The sequence below is a fragment of the Callospermophilus lateralis genome, chromosome 2 (genome assembly GCF_048772815.1).
Source record: "Callospermophilus lateralis isolate mCalLat2 chromosome 2, mCalLat2.hap1, whole genome shotgun sequence".
Taxonomy (NCBI): Eukaryota; Metazoa; Chordata; class Mammalia; order Rodentia; family Sciuridae; genus Callospermophilus; species Callospermophilus lateralis.
In genome coordinates this window covers 154724871-154739923 of record NC_135306.1, presented here as the reverse complement: position 1 = coordinate 154739923, position 15053 = coordinate 154724871, and the positions used below count along the sequence as shown (strand labels likewise).

The 15053-nt window shown below is 39.3% G+C and overlaps 1 pseudogene; it reads right to left on the bottom strand.

Annotated features, from left to right (window-relative positions):
- Nucleotides 1–10530: 10530 nt before the first annotated feature.
- On the bottom strand, nt 10531–11441 carry LOC143391437 (olfactory receptor 52L1-like; annotated as a pseudogene).
- Between the last annotated feature and the right edge of the window lie 3612 nt (nt 11442–15053).

Genomic DNA, 15053 nt, shown 5'->3' with positions numbered 1-15053 from the left:
GGCTGGACTAGAACTTGAAATCCTCCTTTCCAAGCCTCCCAAGTTGCTGGGATTACAGGCATGTGCCCCTGAGCCTGGTGCTATTATTGTTCTTACAAGTACCTAACACAGAGCCTTATTTCTATAGCCAGCACTAAATTAACTTTTATATAGTGAAGACTAGCACTAGGATAGTCTGGATCGTTAGAATTTGATTCGCATATCAGCCAATTTCTCTAAATTTGTGTACTCAGATTTCATGAATTTGGGTTAAGCTCATGAACCATGGGTTTCTTTACCTTGAAAATGGTGACACTGATCTTATTGTTGTTTTGAAGAATGAATAAACTAATTGTGAAATTTTTGAATAGTTCCTTAAAATTATACATTTCAGATTACACACACTTTGAGTTGTTATTGTTTTTATTAACATTTCCCTAGACATATGGCTTCCCCTACTGTCCTTTGATTATGAGTCAGCTTACTGCCAAATGCCCCATTTAACTTGGATAGATGGTATCCATGTCACTCGATTCTTCCTCTGTCCCTATAATTGTTTTAATTATACTTTATTTTCTTTTTTTTAATTTATTTTTTAGTTGTATATGGACATGATACCTTTATTTTACTTATTGATTTCAATATGGTGCTGGGGATTGCACCCAGAGCCTCACAGATGCTAGGTAAGCGCTCTACACTGAGCTACAACCCAGCCTCCACAGTTTATTTGCTTGGGAAATTCTTTTGTTTATGTGAGAATTATAATGTAGGAATCCAAAACTATTGGGTTTCCCATAAAATTGTCAATTGGAAAAACTCTGTCTATATCCAATTCAGTCTGGGTATTCCATAGTTTCTCACAAGCATCCCTTCTGAAATGCCACAGGACGGCTATCAGTGATAGGAGACTACAATACCACCCCATGCTCATATCCTTTTGAGGCTACCTGGCTTCCATTGCCAGTTCCTCCCAACCCATCCCCAGTTCTTTCCACATTGTCTTTTGACATAGTTCAGGGACCAAGACAGGCTCTGACACAGTAATCATAAAACAGAAATCTGTTTTCACCACACCCCCAAGCAGTTTTCTTGGTAAATCATCTTTCTGATTCCTGTCCACTTAGTATACTGGTGCTTGATTACTTTGTAACCTCTTCCCAAAGAATAAAGAGAATTGACACTCTCAGTTTAGCTGTAAAATAACACAATAAGAATCCACAAATTCTGCAACACATATTTTCTCTAGACAATCTTGTTCAAGCCTCATTTTAGTTCAGTTTCCTTCTTGGGGTAGAATTGCTCCTGTAGTCTCTCTCAGAATCAGCCATGACCTGACACTTTGTCTAAAAAAAGCTGCTAAGCTATTATTGTCCATTTCCACTGAAGCATTCTCAATAGAAAGGAGTGATATTGTCCCCTGGTGTCATCGATCTTGTCTGCTTTTCACCTTTTTGTTGTAATTTCCCTTTCCTTTGATTTATTATCATTCTTGAGTGAGGGCTTCTGTACAGGAACACTGATAATGCATAAACCAGGCAGTCATGGGACCCTCCCTGGGTCCATTCCTTTTGTCCAGGAGGAGGTGGCAGTGTTCAAAGGGTAGAGTATAACAGAACCATCTCTACTCCTTGGCATTATTTATGGGCAGTTCTAGCTTGGACCAGCGAGGTGAGGTTGTCATCCACCTCAAGGTGTCCTTCAGGAGACAGACAAGCACAAAAGGACAGGTCTTTTTTTGCCCAGTTGTGCCCCCTCATCTGAAACCTGACTGCTATCCCAGTCCTGAAAATTAGGCCTTGGGAAGTAGGAAAGAGAGAGGGCTGTGCCTCATCATGCTCTCCAGCTCCTGTGCTCCTTTTGCAAAACCCTGCAGCTTTTTAAGGCATTTCCCCATTACTACTGCACATATGCAAAGAAATCCTGGACTCATCCCAGCAAGTGAGTCAGATTTTCATACTCTAGTCATGCTCTATAATTAATAATGAATATTCATCTGCTCTTTTCAATTTTCAATCAAGACACTACACTGTGGGTAGTAATAAGGGAAGTAATATGTCTCCAACATGTCTAGTTTTGACACAATGGCTATAGGGTAGGGTTACCAGAGGCTGGGGAGAGAAGTGGCCAGGGAAGTGGGGAGAACAGGTACAATCCATGTTAAGTTAGATAGAAGGAATAAGTTCTGGTGCTCTGTGGCACAGCAGAATGATGATATATATAAATATATATATATCAAAATAGTTAGAAGAAAATTTGGGATGTACTTACCACAAAGAGATGATAAAAGTTTAAGGTGCTGTATTTGCTAATCTACCTGAGCTGATTATTACCCAATATATACATATATAGATATGAATTGAAAAATCACCTGGTATCTCAAAAATGCATATAAATGTAGCGTGTCAATCAAAAACAAAATTAATTAAAAGTGTATTGACATTAAAAATAGAAGAAGGGGCTGGGGATGTGGCTCAAGTGGTAATGCGCTCGCCTGGTATGTGCGTGGCACTGGGTTTGATCCTCAGCACCACATAAAAATAAAATAAAGATGTTGTGTCCACCGAAAACTGAGAAATAAATATTAAAAATTTCTCTCTTTCTCGCTCTTAAAAAAAGAAGAAAAAGAAAAAAGATAGTTCCTGACTTAGGATGGCTTGACTTTTGATTTTTTGACATTATAATAGTGTTACAGTAGAAACCACATTTCAAATTTTGAATTTTGATCTTTTCTGGGCTAGTGATGTTGGTATGATTGTCTTTTTTGATGCTGGGTAACAGCAGTGAGCCACAACTCCCAGTCAGGGACCTGATTATAAGGTAAACATCTGATACTCTACAGTGTACTGTTGCTAAGTTATGGTGTTTGGTAGGTTAGGTGTATTAAGCATATTTTCAATTTTATAATATTTTCAACTGAAGATTGGCTTATTGTCATGCCATTGTAGGTTAAATGCTAAATTCTTATTTAAATGTATTTTTCCTAGGAGTACACCTAATGTCTGAAACAGAGGTCTCTCTGTCCTATGTCTAGGAATGCTTGTTTCCAGATGCATATATTCTTTACCTTGAATGCTCCATGTTGTCTGGATTTTCCTCAACTTTCTGTCTCTCTTCACTGTTATCCCATATTAAATTTGTCTTCTGTGTTTTCTTTTCCCATCCCTGAGGAATGGCCTTATGGTCCAAGGTTCAGATGGCTAAAATGGCTTTGCCACTGTAGGCATCTGGGACAGGGAGGGTCAGAGGGGAGTGAAAATATCCTCTGGAGCCCCCAAGGGGTTGAGCCAAATGGTGCACCAAATGGTCATAAGTGGTGGTTATAGTATAGTGTTGAGCTGTTTAGTCTAGTTCAGAACCAGGAAAACTATGAAGAGGGCAATAATGAGGCATGTAGGGACTCAGGAGTCCAATATAAGTATGAAGAAGAAATTCTTCTGGTAGGTCTATAGAGGGTCTGGAGTTTCAGATTCAGTTTCTGCCAGTTTCTCCAAATCAGCTTCTTACCTGTTCTTCTATGGGGGCAAAGTTTTTGACATGAACTGTACACTACTGTCTTGTCCAGAGACTAGTTGTACCAGGTCAGTAAGATAGGTCGCAGACAGGCCTAAAAAAAACATGGCCAAAGACAGCATGGGGGACATATGATTTGTTTGGGAAAACTTACAAGAGACCAGAGCCTGCTCTAAGGAGAGTTCAGTGGTGACAGCTGACAGCACCTCAGTCCTTATGGTGCTTTTCCAGGCAGTGCCACCCCTCCCTCATGGTGTTTTGTCCAGTGGTGGCCAGCTGGATGAGTGACCTGTATCTTTCCTACAGTGCCCTGAGTCCCATGCCCATCCCCATTCAAAGAGCGATTTTATATGTTAGGCTGCAGAAGCAGTGGCATCATCAGTGTTAACTGGTTTAGTTTGCTGGTCTGACTAGCATCCTGAGAAGTACCTGGTGTGCATGCACAAAAGTGTCTTCCTACAGATAATACTGACTTGTCTTAGTTCCTAATGTGCATAAGAGAAGTCCATTTCCTTAAAGATAATATGTATCTGGACTTTCTGATCCAGGCTTGCCCTTATTGATCCCTTAACTTGACTAGATATTGGGAACAGAAAGGGGTCATTCAGGTACATGGTATTTTACTGTCCCTTTTTGGTCTAGGAATGATACAATTACCCATTTAGAAAAACTGAGATTTGCAGGGTGAGGGCTTTTGAATTACACCTACACCTTCATTGTTGCCTATGGCAGTTGGAGACCAGGAAATTCTCAATGAGTTCATATTCCCAAATACAATTTAAACTCCCCACAGAAGTTTGCCCTGGAGGCACCAGATGAGATAGGACCAGTAATCCTAGCTGCCTTCATATCACCCTCCTGTCTCATTCTGCCTCATCTCTTGGTGCTGTCTCCTGCTTTCCTGGTTGGGACACATTATCTTTCCCATTGCCAGTTATGGAGTCAAGTCTATCTTTGGCTCATTGACCAAGGAGAAAAAACTTAATGGGAAAGAATTAATTAGAGATGTGTATATCTATGAAGGTTATCAAAATCTGGACAGAGGTAAGTTTGTATGGTCTGACTTACAGGATAAATAGATTTTTATTTGGATTTATAGCTGAAGCTATAGTTGTTTTATAATTCTACTTCTACCTTTTGAACTTTAACTTTTTTCTTTCCATTTGTCAACAATATCTACCTGTAGTTCTTATGTGAAAGAACCAAATATTTTTATGTAAGAGAATGATGCCACATCTATTCTATTCTATTCTATTGCCACATTTGGAGATATCTGAAAATTTGTCATTATTTTCTAAAAAGTGACTTTAATCATGACAAATAAGTTACTTCACTGATTTAAGGAAGGGACCATGATGAAGTAATAACTAGTTTGAGTTAATGGGTAAGAGTGCTAGTTGCAGAAAACTCCTAGTCTCTGGTAGAGGCCTCTGTGATGACGAAAGCTGAGACAATGGATAGGTTCCCATTTTTATGTCTGGAAGGTCAATTCACTAAGAAATTCCTAAAGGAAGCTTGATGAGTAGTACTGAAAAAGAAAATGAAAATTATAGTTTTGAGCTGGCCCAGAAATGGAACCTGATGAAATCAGGTTCCATATAAAACCCAAGAGTCATAGATGCCAAGTGGCCAACACTAAGATTAAACTCATACATCAAGCAAAATAAAAAGAGAACCTTTTAAGTTTCCCATGTCGTTAGACCTGTGATGTCCGATGCAGTAGTCAATATCTACTTGAAATGCAGCTAGTTCAAATTGCAAAATTCTGATTTTAAAGAATTAGTACAACAAGAAAAACTTAAAATAACTCTTTCAAGAAAAACTGTGATATGGTTTGTCAAATAAAGAACAAATGTTATTTCAATGGTTGTAAATGCCCTTTTCAGTTTCCTAAATTGTTTAACTCATATGTGTTAGATCTCTTTATTCTCCTTGATATGGCTGAACCTGGTTTTGTGCCATCACTGAGTCTCTTGTGGAGCTACAGAGGTTGATTCCAGAACTTTGGTCTTATGTAGAGTGAGTGGCATGTGTTATACACTACTTCTTTTCTCCCTGAGAAAAGGCCACTTCTCTGCTGTATAAATTTTCTGTAGTTTTTTACTTATTTGTAATAAATTTTATTAAATTCTAGGATGATTTATATTTGCATGGGTACATGTTTTTTAATCTATTTTTAATTGATTCATTTTAGTTATAGATAACATTAGGGTACATTTTGATATAATCACAAAAGCATGGAATATAATTTGCTCTAATTCATTCCCTGGCAACTCCAGCTCCCCCCTTCCATGCTTCTCTCCCTCTAGTCTAATGATCTTTCTGGTGTTTATTTATAGTATTTTTAAAAATTAGTGTTTTATGGGTATACTTGTTGTTGGGATTCTCTGTGGTGAACTCATGTATGTTCACATGAAAGTTCAGTCAAATTCATTCCATTCTTCTTCCCTTTTCCTGTATTTCTTTCCTCCTCCTCCTCAATCCCCTTTGTCTACTCTACTGATATTTCTTCCACTTTGATGAAAGATTTCTTTCCTTTTGTTTTCTTTTCTCTCTCCCTCTCACCTTATTTTAGATTAGCTTCTTCAAAACAGTGAAAACATTTGACCTTTGACTTTCGCAACTGGCTTATTTCACTTCGCATTATATCCTCCAGTTCCATCCATTTGCTGGCAAATGCCATAATTTCATTCTTTTTCATTACGACTGAGGAATATTCCCTTGTGTATATATGCCACATTTTTCTTTATCCATTCATCTGTTGAAGGAAACCTAGGTTGCATCCATAGTTTGGCTATTGTGCTACTTTTCAGAGTGGTTGTACTAATTTGTAGTCCCACCAACAATGTATGAATGTAAATTTTTCCCCAAATCCTTTCTAACATTTTTTATTATTTACTATTTTGACTGGAGTGTGTCTTATTTTAAGTGAAATATTATGGTCCCCCCCACCCAGTTATGTCTTACCTGGTTTCTCTGTCAGATTTCAGGTACCATCTACATTCCCATCCTTTCCTTCATTTCTTAGATATACCTTAAATTGTATTCCTCATCCTACTTGAAGCCCTGTTGTGTCAATCTTCATATCTTGTCCTGGGGCCAGTGTAGTTTTCTATAGAATGCAGGCATTTGAATTAGTGGGTGGCTAAACGAGAACAAATGTTTTCAACTCTTTAGAGTTCTCATCCCAATCATGCTCTGAAAGTGATTGTGGTTGATTGATTGGTGGTGATTGATTGATATTTCCTGGTATTGATTTACATTAGTAACCAGGCCCCTTTTGGGATAGTAATTGAGGGCTTCATATACAGTATTTTATGAGTCCTTTGAGAATGCTTTCCAACTTAGATGATCTGGGTTGACCTAACTTTTCTTGGAGGACTTATAAAGTAATTTATCATTCCTATGATGTTGTCTTTCATCAAAATAATATCTTTACTCTCCATTATCTGTTTGCAACTCCCAAGACAGAGCGCAATCAAAACACAATACTTTTCAAGCACTCTTCCCTTCACTTGTTCTTCTGCCAACTCCTAACTTGTGCTTTTCTAGATTATGCTCCCTACTTGCTGATATATATATATATATATATATATATATATATATATATATATATATATATATATATTAAAGTAGCCTTTTCCACACAGAAAACTTAACACTAATGTCTTTATTTGATAAACTGAGCCCACTCTACCAGTCTCAGTTTAGATTCTACTTATCCACAGTGCCTTATTTTATTCACCCCAATGTTTTTTTTCCTACTGGGGATAGAAGCCAGAAGCAATTTACCACTAGCTACATGAGCAGGTTTTTTTTTAAGTTAGAGTCTCACTAAGTTACTGAGGTTGGCCTTCAACTTGGCCATGACTCAGTCTCCTGAGTCACTGGAATTACAGATGTGTGCCACTGCACCTGCTAATTCTGCTTATCTTGGAATGAGACTGATTTAATTAAACCCCTGAGCACATCAGTTTGGCCATTTATAAGATGTGTGACTTTTGACTCACAGATCTCAATCTGAGTTAGTATTCTCATTTAAAGAAGGATGATATCTCCTCTATTATTATGCAGTTTTTCCTGATTTTTCAATGTGCTAGATGACCTAATTTATGAAGAGTTTTTCCACCAGAGTCTAACTTAGAAGTAGGAACCCACTATATTATTTTCCTCTGTACATTTGGTTCTCTAATGTTTTCAAAGGAATGTATCTTCATTATCGTATACCCCCCGTGTACTGAGATCAGAAAGACACATGTGTTTGAAGTCTGTAGGTCAAACCAGAAGCAAAGTACAGTTCAGGCGTCTATCGAGAAAGGAGACTAAAGGGAGACCCTAAGTGTGAAGAAGAGTTGTTCTTCAATTTTTACACCGGATGATAAGGGTTCAAAATGTATATAAGTTTTTGTCATTTTACCTGATGATATTTGCTATTAACAAGGGTGATATAAGTTACACTAAGATCTTTGGTTCAAGAGTGATGAGGTTCATGGGAGAGCGGTAGAGCTCCAAACCCCTACTTGAGAATCAGATTGTCCAACCTGGGGGAATGGAGGTCGGAAGGGAGAAATGCTGCAGGGATGTCAATCTGATGTCTAAAACTAGCAGAGCTCGCCTAGAGCTGAGCTACTGGAGGCAGGATCAGGATTAGTCTGACATCAGTGCTCACATGTAGATATTTGAGAAAGGAGTGAATTTACTTCTTTAATGAGAGAATTTCTCATAATAAGATTCTGCTTCTCCACCTGGAGTTGTGCAAATGGAACCATATGTAGATGTGCTCATCTGAAAGAAGTGACATTTGGCCTATGTTTAGGGAAAACATGGCAAAATTAGTGATGCAGATTGCTGGAAGGTCAAGGAAACACCTTCATAAAATTAAAATTCCAAAAGGTGTTTAGTTGGATCCTTCACCTCTTCACTAAGTGTCCTTTCACAGTCAATCCTACTCCTGCCTTGGAAAGTTCATTCCCTTATCTTACATCTTTCTACCCAGGAGGGATGAACATTTGGGATAACAACCACCAAAGGAGCAAAGTGAGAGGTGACAGAAAAAGTGAACTGAGATTTTTTTCACATCACTACTCAGTTTTTTCCTATAGCTCTTCCTGATTCCCTGAGAAAATGTGCAAATTGTCTTGAGATTAGAGGTGGAGCAGAGGATTGAAATGCTGGTAACAGAAGGCTGATAGATTAGCTAAGGGGTTTAATAGTTGTGTTCAAAGGAGTAAAGAACAAAGAGAATGATCTCATTGTGTCTAAGACTCTAATAACAGAGAACATGTGACACTCAGACAAAGTAAGACAAAAGCGTTAGAAAAAAAGCAGGGACATATTTTCTGATTGATGTAAGGACATGTGTAATGTAACAGGAGTGAGAGAAAATACATGATATACTAGTGCAGCTGAAATAGTGTAAGGAAACAATGAAACTTAAGTCTAATATAATTATTTTTTTAAATTCATAGACCTTCCTTGGGACCACAGAAGGACAGAGTGGAATGATCTAAATTGACTTTACTCATATTTTTCTGGAAGAAGCTTTGGGGAGGCATATGAGGGGTTAGAATAGCAGCTAATGGATCACTCTAGGAAGATATGAAAGGACATGTACATCAACAGATGTAATTTTGTCTATTTTATTTCACCATAGCCCTTCCCTCTTACCAGCTCTGGTGTTATTTTTACATACCACCTGTTTTTATTCTTTCTTTTGGATTGACTATTTTTAACTCTGTTTTATTTCCTCTTTTGGTTTATTATAATTTTTTGTTTTTGAATTTTTTTTTTTTGTTGCTTGAGGGTCTACAGAATACATCATTATCACAGAATACCTTCAAGTGATAGATTATTTCCTACATAGTGTAACAAACTTACAGAGCAACAGTTATACATTGCTATGCTTTTATCACCAAAGAGGTTTATGCAGTCATAAAGAAGAATGATTTTATGACATTGCCAATAAATGGATGGATCTGGAAGCTATTATGATAAGTGAAGTAAGCTAGTCCCCCAAATCCACAGGTCAAATGTTTTCTCTGATAGGTGGAAGCTAACCATCAATAAAGGGTGGGGGTGGTAAGGCTAGGAATAGAAGTGTAGTAGGTCAGACAATGGAGAATAGAAGGGAAGGAAGGGGAATAAGCAAAGGAAATACAGTGGAATGAATCTGACGTAGTTTTCCCATGAATATATATGAAAACAACACACTGAATACCACCACCATGCATAGCCATACTTTCTAACTTTCCCTGTGGTATCTTATTTGATATATGGTTACTGAGATGTGTCCCCCACCCCAGGTATTTAGGGCTTTTCATTGCCATCATGTTGTTATTGGTTTTCAAATTCTTTGTTGACAAGTGAATATATTCTGTACTCTTTCATTATTTTAAAATTTATTGGTATATTTGATGACTCAATACACAAAAAGTAACATCCAGTGGCTTTCCAGCTCCCATGTAACATTATCAGCTGGCACTAAGTTCCCTTGCCCAAAGCTACCTGTACCAATTATGTTTCTTTTAAGTAAAATGACATCAGTGTTAGGATAAAGGGTGTTTTCTTAAAAAGTGGCCTTCTCAGCTGCTTTGAAGAGACCTTGCTGCTACCCAGGAGTCCAGTGATTTGGAGCTCACTGTCAAACTTAGAGGGTTTGAAGATGTTCTAAAACTGAGCAAAACTTGGGACTTTCCATTCCCATTCCAGACAGGGTTGCAGGAAAGATGTCATCATCAGAGCTGTCATTTATCTTATTCTGAAACCACTCTGAAAAAAGGAGTAGACAACTGTGGGCACCAGGAGAAAAAAAATATAACATGTGTGTCTGTGTCAAGGAGCAGGGACTATTCATGATCCAGCTATCCAGATACATCCCAAAGAACGTGGAGCCAAATGCCTGTGGGCTGTTCTTGGCATGGGGCTAGTAGGACTAGAAGGACTCTTCATTGTAGAATGGCCTCTATCTATAGAATCCATACAGCCATGAGTTCTTGGCTGTGCCTGTGTCAGGAACCTCTGAAGAAAGTAACTAGAATGGATTCAGATCAATCCTTTAACATAGAACACCCTGAGCACTCACTGGCGCATCTGCCGAGTCTTCACCCCATAGACGAGAGGATTGAGGGCAGGTGGCACAAGGAGGTACAGGGTGGCCAGAAGAACATGGACATGATGGGGTACATGGTGGCCAAAGCGGTGAGTGAGGAAGGAGAATATTCCAGGGACATAGAAGACCAAGATGACACAAACATGAGCCCCACATGTGCTAAAGGCCTTGAGTCGAGCCCCACTCCCTGGTACCTTCAGCACTGCCTGGAGGATGAGGGCATAGGAGACACCAATGGCCAGGACATCCAGCCCAACCAGAAGTGCCACTGCCAGCCCATAGGCTCTGTTCACTGTGGTTTCTGAACAGGCAAATTTTACCACAGCCATATGTTCACAATAGGCATGGCCTATGACTGTGGTCTGGCAGAAGATAAGGCTCTGAAGGAGGATGGGGAAGGGGATGAGGAGGATCAATCCACGCACCAGCACTGCCATCCTAATAGCCACGTAGCGATTCAGAGCCATGGCCACCAGTACACCTGACTCCATGGAGGAGAAAGCATGAATGAAGAACATCTGGGTCAGGCAGACAACGTACCCAATCTCATGAGCATGGACCAGGAGCACAGCAAGGGCTTTGGGTGCAGAGCAGGAGGCCAGGACAAGGTCAATGGCAGCTAGATGGCCAAGAAGAGGTACATGGGTTGATGCAAGAATTGCTCAGCCCAGATGATAAAGATAATGGTAACGTTGCCCACTAGAGCAAGGAAGTAAAGGACACCCAAGGGAAAAGCTATCCAGTGCTGACTCGCCTCTAGACCTGGAATACCTACCAGGAAGAAAGAAGGCTGGGGTAGCCTCTAGCTGGAATTGCTAAGGGCCATCATAAAGGGCTTAGAGAGGGAAAAGGAACCAACGTCATGATTTTTCCACACCTCATAGGTTACCACATAATCCAGCTCTGGCTGCCCTCTGCACCAGAAGAATGAAGCACCTTGAGATGCAATACAAGGGGATACAGTTAGAGACAAGGAAAAAAAATCTCCTTTCCTGGAGATACTCTCCTTATGGGTGAGACTTGCACATGTCTGAATTAGGATAAATCTAATTTTACTCAGAGATAAGAATAAACACATGCTGCCTTTGGGAGAGATGCTTACAATTTACCATTCAATTATTTGTATTTCAGAACTGTGCATTTGAAAGAACTCTCCTCATTAACTCTCTGGATGTTAATAACTCCATCTTTTACTTTTGAAACTAGTCTCCTTTAGTTTCCACAACGTGGCACTCTACAGTTGGTCCTCCTCTGACCCCAGACCCACCATCTTCTCCACCTCATTAGAGATTGATTCCAGGGTTCCATCTCTTCTTTCTTTCATAATATTATACATTATCTCTGAATTAAGTTCACCCATTCACATGCTTTTAACATTTAAATACTTCCATTTCTTCCAAACTTATGTTTTTAATTCTAATATCTTTCTGACACAAATGATATTTTTGTGTTTCCTTTAATACAGACTATGCAGTAAACATATCCAAGACTGAACAAAGTTTCCTATTCTTCCCAAATTTTCTCTAAGTCTCGTCAATATTTTTGTGAGTTATACCCCTATCTACTTTCCCAAGTTCATCCAGAAAGTTGGAAATTCTCCCTACTCATTTCTTCCTTCATCTCTTTTGCCCCTTCACCAATTCCTATTGACTCATTTATTTATTTATTTATTTTGCATCTCTTATAGCCTCTCCTTTTCCCTGACCCCTGAAGTCTCAGCTTTAGATCACACTCTCAAATTCTTTCATCTGGACTTTGTCATTAGGTGTTTCTGCCTTAGCTTTGGGTCTCTCCCCAGTCTACTCTTAATCCTGAAGTTAAAGGGTTTTTCCTAAAATGCAGAAGTCCTCATGTTACTCCAATGATCAAAATTCTTCATGAATTCCCTGTATGAATAGTCATATTTTTAGGACAAGCACATGAAGTTTTGAAGACGGTCTTTGTGTATTTGTGTCTTACATTTAACATGTTCCCATATGTTAAATGTTTTGTTTTCGACATTCTAAAACTCCTGGGATTACCACTGGACCACTGTATTTTGTATATTCCCTTCATGCAATCTTTCATTTTCCTCCTTTATCTGAATTGATACTTCTCATCCACCAAACTCGAGTCGACTCTCTCCCACCCCTCGGAAAGATTCATTGACTGTGTTAGGTTAATGCCTATTATATTAGAAACTCTTAATATTATTATACTTTGTTCATCCACAATTTCTGATTTATCACTACTATAAAATCCCTTTCAATATCTTAGTAGTTTGTTTCAACAGAAAGGATCATAGTTCATTATATTTGGTAATTACATGTTAGCATGGTGGACACTTCACAATGTAGTAGATAAACACAAGCTGTGTCCATTTCATATTCTAGGAATGAATTGTTGGCCATCTACTTAAACTCTCAAAGGCTTTATCTTAGATAAATAAGATCAAATCACAGATTTATAATGAATATTAATGAAATACTACATGTAAAGTCTTGGTACATAAGTAATTCTATAAATGATGGTTATTAACAGTAATAATAAGGGATGAATTAGTATGATTTCACAGATTTCTTTTTTCTTTATCTACATGAATCTCTTTCGTGTTTCAGATTGTTGTTGTGTCTCTCATCATGATGCTATAATAACTCAGTCTCTGTCACCCTCCATGTAAACATCAAGTGCCAAATAACTAGGGTTCTACTTAACAACTTTTTAACCCCTCAAGCACCAACAGAAAAATATGAATCTGTATGTTTGTGTCTACATTTTGGTTTTAAAAGACAGATGGAACTCTGAAATAATGTTTTTCTGTGTTGAGGGTGTACACATGTAAACATAATCAAGAAGGCCTCGGTTTTTGTGGAGTGAGCACCCATAGATCATTCTGTGTGCCTTTTCCTAAATCAATAATGATTAAATACGGCCACAAAACTCTAAAAATATCAGCAATAAAATATGAACTGTCTGGTCGTTATGTATCTCCCTGATTTGTTCTTCATCCAGAATCAGCTTAAAAAAAGCAGTGACATTACTATTGAGACCTCCAGGGGAATCTCATAATTATAAAAATTTCATCATTCAGTACTTAATATTTCACCCAGTGAGACAGCTGATTGCTTTCTTAGCTACCCTCTTCTGCCACGAGTTTAAGGCCATTTCCTGTCTCTTAGCTGAGAAGTGAAAGAGCAGCTACACATGTGCTGGGTGCCCTGGCTTTAACACAGGCAGCATCCAAGGAGCACTGAGGCTGAAGCCTCAGTGGGTACAGGAGAGGTGCAGAGAAGCTTGTGCTGAGTATAACCTGCCTCCTCTTTGTCCTGGGTGACTCCTGAGCCACAGTAAAAGCCTAGAACTGCTTGTAAATATTAGCTGTTAAAGTAACAAGAATTGTCTCTGTGCTCCTTAGAGGAAAAGCAGAAGGGGCTTTATTCTCAGGAACCTGAAGGGGAAGATGCCCTTGACTCTCTGACCAGGAAGCAAAGAGATTGGTGAGCAACGCATTGATGTTGCTCAGCTCCTACTTGTTTTTGTAAATCCAGTGCAAGCAGCCTCTCTTCCATGAGGCTGTCCTCCAGTGCTGGGAGGCAGCAGGACGTGGCTCCTGCACTTTCCCATCGCAGTCTCCTCACTGCTTTGTCAGTGCACTGATTACTCCGCACTGTAAAACCAGTCAGTGTCAGTCCTTGAGGAGTGGGGACCATGCCTTCCTTACTGGAGCAGCCCCAGCACAAACTTCAGAAGGGCCTAGAATCTAGTTGGTACTCAGGAATGTTGGTGAAATAAACACCCACACGGCTAAATTAAAGAATAAATGAATAAGAACATGAGTGTCTTAAAGGAACTGAGAATTGTGGGAACCTGACAAGTCGGAGGCTCAACTTAAGGCATAAGGATGATGTGACAGACAGTGGAGCGTCTCTTGAGCAGGGAGGGGACTAAGCCTCAGTGTTCTTCACCCTGCTTTGTGACAGAGCAGGCCTTGCTGAACCTCTCTACCTGAGAGGCCAGGGAGGAGTCCCAGATGTGTGTGAGATATGAGGGAATTCCTATGATCATGAGGGATCGCTACTGTCACTAAGCAGAAAGTCTCTTCTTTGATGTGACCTGAACCTTCTCCTTAATTCTCTTCTTGACACTGGCCTGGACTCTATGAGAGTGACAAAGAGGGAGAGACAAGAGCACACATAGCTATTGGAGGACACAGAAGCAGAGTGTCCATGATACTGGACTAATAAGAAAGAGGTAGAGCTCCAGAGAATAGACCTGAGACACACAGATAATTGATTCATTATGCCTGACAGCACTGTTCCCTGGTCTCTTGAAAATGCACAGTTTAGTGTTAAGTCAGCCTTGAGAGAGACTCAGCAACACAGAGAGAACTGAGAAAAAGACAAAATGCCTGGACTCAGAAACCTTCCACTACAGCCTTACCTGCTCAGCTCCAGGGATTCCTAGACTCCCATGATGT